Source organism: Pantherophis guttatus, chromosome 3, assembly GCF_059756535.1.
Source record: "Pantherophis guttatus breed Tessera chromosome 3, ASM5975653v1, whole genome shotgun sequence".
In the NCBI taxonomy this organism is placed as follows: domain Eukaryota; kingdom Metazoa; phylum Chordata; class Lepidosauria; order Squamata; family Colubridae; genus Pantherophis; species Pantherophis guttatus.
In genome coordinates, this window is record NC_142065.1 from 121,736,080 (window position 1) to 121,742,631 (window position 6,552).

Here is a 6,552-nt window from a genome sequence, read left to right on the forward strand (position 1 = left end):
ATATGACAGGAAGTTATGTTTTTCTCCAGAGCATTACAGTGATGATGATAATGCATGTCACAAGTCCCCAATCCAAAAGGTTTAATCTTCATGAGACTGTATACTCCTCAGTTATACTTATCAATGGTAGGCCATTAGGATGCTGTTGCTAATTTGCATCATTGCTGCAGCAGCTGTTTATATAGATCTCCACAATCTCTGCTGTTTCAATTGCTTTTTTCCCCTCTTTGTTATACCATAGTTTAGAGCAATGTTTCCAATTCTTGTCAAAGACCCTGGTGACAAGAAGATAAGGGACAGTTTGGGAATTCTTGCATTACTGGAAGATGACACAAATTTCAGAAAGACTGTTCTAGTTTTTAAGAACAGGAAAGAAAAAATCTGTTGTGCTTTATAAAATGACAGATGTGCTACTTCAGAAATTTTTGTGGTTCTTATATCTATAGTAGTTTTTGTAACTCAACCCAATCTGCAATTTCTGGGCACTTTAAAACAGTCAAACAATAGGGAAAAACGTATTAAATTAGTACCTTCCTCACCCCCAGATAGTCACCATTATCAGTGAGCATGAGTTAAAAGCCTACTATCATATAATTATAGACAAAAAGTAATTCAAATAGGAATTAAGAAGTAATATGATGTGAATAATTGCAAATTCTTCTAGGTATGCTTTCAATGTCACATTATTTTCCTTCAAAATAAATGCAGCTTTATTTCCTGATCACACAGTAAATATTTAGAGCTTTTCACATACAGAATCCACTTGTTAACATAAGCATTATCACGAACACATAGCAACGAACACTTTGTTTATCTGGTATCCAGATAATTCTGAAATGCCTCAAGTGGCCACAACACTATTCAATCCTGATTAAAATGGGTTGGCAAGATAGCAGGGTTTTTTGTTTTTGTTTTACAAAATCTAGGAAGGAAGTGACTGCTCAAAATTCCCTAGACAAGGAGTTCCAAAATCCAGGTACTGTTAACAAAAAAGAACTATCTGCTCCATATCCCAGCTCCAAGCAGGCTTTCTGTCATAGTACATGCAGATTCAAGTATGGCGAGCCAGAATCTGATGGTATCTGATGCCACCACTTCCACGGCTTTGTAGATTTTCACTAACATATTGAATTGAGCCCAGAAGCCTAATTGGTAGCCAGTAGTATTCCTCTACCATAACAGGACTGTCACATCATTTTTGTCTAGCTGCAGTTTCAGTACCATCTCTGAAGGCTGCCTCAGGCAGGAGTGGCATGACTGAAGCATAGCATCCCCATCCAGCAAGAAACCACTGTTAATGGTATCAAAAGCTACTCAGATGTCTAATATGACCAAAGCCAGAAAATACTTGTTGAATTCTTGAAGAATAACTTTTTTTCTGCAGACATTGAGAACTATCCAACAAGATGCAGTTCAGTGATGAAAAAATCAGGGTCCTGCAGGAAAACCAAATGCACAGGTGACAATAGGTGATATCTGGTTCAACAGTAGTGAGAGGGATCTTGGTGTCCTAGTGGGCCTTCACTTAAGTATGAGCTAGCAGTGTGCTACAGCTGCTAAAACAGCCAATGCAGTCCTAGGCATAACATCAGAGCAATAGGGGGATAGCATTAAGATCATGAAAACTGATAGTACTGCTCTTTACTGCACTAATGAAGTCACACATTTGAAATACTGTGTTCTGGGCACCATGATGCAAAAAGATGCTGAGACTCAAGAGTACAGAGTACAGAGAAGAGCAATGATGATAAAGGGTCTAGAGACTCTAGCGGCTAAACTCTATGATGAATGGTTAAAAAACTAGGTAAGTCTAACCTAACAAAGAAAAGGATTAGGGGTGACATGATAGCTGTCTTATGGTACTTGAGGGGCTGGTACAGGAAGGAGGGGGTTGACTTATTCTCCAAAGCACCTGAGGACAGGACAAGAAGCAATGGATGGAAGGTTGTTAGAGGGAGATTCAACCTGGAACTAAGGAGAAATTTCCTGACAGTGAGAACAATTAATCAGTGGAACAGCTTGTCTCTCGGAATTGTGGATGCTTCACAAGATTGGACAGCCATTTGTTCAGGATCCAAGAAGGTCTCCTGCCTTGGACGGGTTTGAACTAGAAGACTCCAAGGTCCCTTCCAGCCCTTTGATTTTATGAATTTAAAACTTTTTTAAAAATTTCCTTCCATGTGAGAGCATGAAGGACTGACTCATTCATTTGCTATTAAACTCTTACCTAAATCTAATTTTATTCAGAAACACGACAGAATAGTTTTATTAAAATGCAATAATACAAAACCATTTAAAACTATGTACATAAAACATACTGATGTGTCTTTAGTAATATCTAAATATATATTACCAAATGTGTGTGTGGGTGAGAAGGAGGGGGGAGGGGGAGAGGGGGAGAGAGAGGAATCCCAGCAGTGTACTGGGAAGGCTATAGTTTGATATTGTATGCCATCAGGTAATGGAATGTAGCATATATACCAAGAACACAATCCTCCACTTTGTTATCTTTGTCCATTTTGATTATTTCAAAGCTTAACAGAGGAGCTTAATCCTCACCTAAATTCATATAGAATATAGGTAAGAGTTTACATGGAGAGAAAAAGGCAGTCAAGAATAAACAACATTGTTCAGATCAACAAATATAATTACAGTGAGCATCCTCAACACAGCATTCAGGCTCCAAAAGGAATGCCCAAAACAGAAGCAAGGGAATGGCAATTAGTCTTAATATATTGCCTGATGATTAGACTTATCTAATGACCTGGTCCATTGATATTTGCAGACGATTTCCCACCATGGTCATCAGCTGTGAACCAGAAACAGATGTTCTGGGCTTGTCCCAGATTTGCTTTTAATTTCTGGCTTTGGCCAGGCAAAATTCATTTATAAAATAACAGTTCTCCAAAGACTGAATATTAGTATCTCACTGTACTAGCACCCTGTCCAAAATATTAGAACCTTGATATCAAAGGCAGATTCACTGCAATTTTTACAAGAATTTGCATGAGAATTACATTTCTGGTACATACTTACCAGAAAAGGCAGAAAAATACTACACCAATCTTCTCTCAATCTCTAACTATACAATAGCAATTCTGTGTAGCTGCAGTAAAAACGCAGGAACATTTAATGCAAATGTGATAAACATTCCAGCTTGGTCCTATTTTATTAAATTCACTACATCCTTCGAACTGCTTTTTTTCTGAGGGTGAGAAAAGTATTTAGGGAAGGAAATATTTTTTCTCAAATTGGAAATGGGATCTTTGACTAGTATGTAGCACTTGCATTTTAAGTGATACACAAGTTGTGCATAGAGTTAAAGATAGGATCAGGTTTGTGTTATAAGAGTTTCTTAATGCATAATCTGTCATGGTGATCAGCCATTTCTGTCTTGACCCAGCTAGGCATAAACACATATGAGGAGTAGGTGCAAGAAACAGTACTTAGAATTTAGTACATACAGAGCAATAGAAGGGGCAAGTGTGCAAACTCACACAGAGCAACAAAATCCCATATTATAGAGAGCTTGCCTGCACTGAGTTCCAAATGGCCAGAGTCCGAAGCAGAGTGGAAAATAGAAAGGAGGAGAGGAGGAATGTTTAACATACTCTTATAATAAAGACAGAGCTAATACATCTGATTGTGTTGTTGCTTGCCTGGCCTACCTTGCAGGGCTAATGGTTTCCATGTATCTTTATATCTTTTAACAAAGCTTGACTAATTCATCAAACCTGGCACTTGTTTCATTCACACCCTCTGGTAATTTTTCATAGAAAATTGTTGTTCATTCGTTCAGTGCACATGAGAACATTCTGTTGTTTTGGCAACCATCTATCGTGAACACTATATTTCCTGTATCTTACAATGTGTTCTTCAAAATAATCATTCTTCATGTGCTGCATAATGTGAAATATTCCTGAACTAGTGTTGAACTAATTTCATACACTCCATCTTTTTCAATGTCCGCTTAACTTAAATGCATGGCATAAACCTGCACATTATCACTATACCATAGCATTACACACTGCCATAACTACTACACTGAACTGGTTCTCAGTGACAGAATATAGATATTAATATTTCAATATGTGATTCATGATAACATATTCTGACATGTTGTATTCTTAGCTATGTATCTGCATATATGCATGCATGATTGGCTTCTGGAAACAAAATGTAGTCTGTAGGTTTTTCCTCCTGTAAGAGGTATTATTTAGATGAGAATATAACTAATACATTATATCATGGTAGCTTGCATCCCAGACTATGACAAATTGTATCTGAATTATGTTTACCCAGACATATTATTCTAGTTCCTTAACTGTCTGGCAGTTGAAAAATAAAATAAAGAAAATAAAATAAGAAAGAAAAGGAGACAGCATATTTTCCAGTTTCTAGTAAAATTATAGCATCTGGTTGTTGTGGTTGGTCGCACAATCAGTCAGATGTTTAGACTATTATTATTATTATATAGACAACAATGTGAAATTAAATCTGCCAGTTATTTAGCTAATGTGGGCCTCCATACGCATCAAGTTGTTTCCATGAACCTAAGATATAGTAATGTATCAGTGTGGATCCAAGCAGTGTGCGGCCTTTTATAATTGACTGATGGAAATTTTGTCAATGTGCAGATTTTCTAATGTTTTTTTTTTTTTTGTATGGCACCCAGTATGCCAATAAGCACTGGAACCAGTTTATGCCATAATCTTTCAACTTTGATTTTCAGATCTTGATACTTTCTGATCTTCTCCAATTCTTTGTCTTCTATCCCTAATATTGCCATATAAATTATCCAAATTTACTCCTTTTCAATCACAGTTAAATCTGCTATGTTACGAGCCATAAGTTTTATCTATTTATACTTGGAAATACTGCAATATTTTGACCTTGTTTTCAATTACTTTTTCAACTATATATAGTATTCTCACCAATTTTTCATTATTGGCACATAATAATTTTTACAGATATCTCAGTGAATTATTTTGGCAACTATATTATGTCCTTGCTCATAATCAGTTTGTGTGATCTTCTTGCATGAACTAAATATATGATTTACTGTTTCTTCTGCTTCTTTGTTTGCATTATTCAATGATTTTTCAATTCTGACCTTGATTGCATTAGTCTGAATAGTTAGCTCACGAGGAGCCAAAATCAAACCCTCGGTTTCTTTTTCTTTTTTTTTTAATGTTCCAGTTATAAATCATTGCCAGGATTTATCTTTATCCATTTATCCCTCAATCTTTTGTAGAATTTATTTATTTATTTAGTTTATTTATTGGATCAAGTTATTGTTGATCCTTAGCAACACAGACAGGTTTTCGCAATGATGATCTGTCCTTAACCTGGTCTTTCAGGTCTTTCAGCATAACACTTATTACCATTGTAATTGAATCCACCCAGAGTTGCTTTGGATAGCAAGATGGGTGGCATATTTGTTTATTTATTTATAAAATTTATTGGCTGCCCATCTTACCATAGGGTAACTATGCATGGCTTACAGTTAAAACATAAAAAGTTAAAATCAAACATTAAAACCAAAGACACATGGGGAGGGCGGGGGCAGAGTGGAGGGGAGGTGGGATCTCTTATTACTCAATCAACCACCTCCATTGTGCTGTTCCCCCACTGCGGCCTCAAGCTGACTGGCAAAGCCATGGCTTTATGCCCTTAAAAAAAGATAGGAGGGTTGGGGCAATCTCCTATAAATTTAATAAATAATAAAGTTTAAAAATCTAGCACTTTCTGCTGGCCATCCTGTTCTTCTCTTTCTTTCCACTTTTCTTAGCTTTACAGCCTTTTCTAGAGGGCTAAGTCTTTGTATAATGTGTCTGAAGTAAGATAATTTGAGTCTGGCTATTTGTGTTTGAAAGAGAATTGTGGGTTGATTTGTTTGATGGTTCACTGGTTTGTTTTCTAGGCTGACCACAATATTTTCAGGCATCTTCTCCAAAGAGCAAAAGCATCAAGATTGGATAAGATTACATTTATTGTCACTTTTTTCTGTGAACACACTGGCACACATTTAAAAATGTGTGATAGTTTTCTTATCCTGTGTCTTCAGAGCCCATCTTTTGCTTCCATAAAGTATCACAAGAATATCATTCTTGCACAATTCTGATCTTTGTAAATATAGTCATGAGGGTGCTTTTCCAAGTGCTAGTCTGCAACGTATTTCTTGACTACTTATTCCTTTACTGTTGATGGTTGATCTTAAAAAGTAAAAACTATACACCACTTCACTTCATCATCAATCCTAAAACTGGTTATAAGGTAGTCCACAGTTTACAATGGCAATTGGGATTGGAATTGCCATCATTAAGCAATGTGATCATAAAGCATGACATCACAGGACTATGCTGCTTAGAAATAGCAATTCTGGCAATTCCATCATTAAGCAAGGACTGTGGAGGTTATTTAGCAAAGACTCCACATGACTGCGTCTTCCGACTTTCTGCTAGCTTTCCCATTGACTTTGCTTATGGGAAGTCAACAAGGAATGTCAGAAACAGTGATCATGTGACCACAGGACATTGAGATGGATGGAAT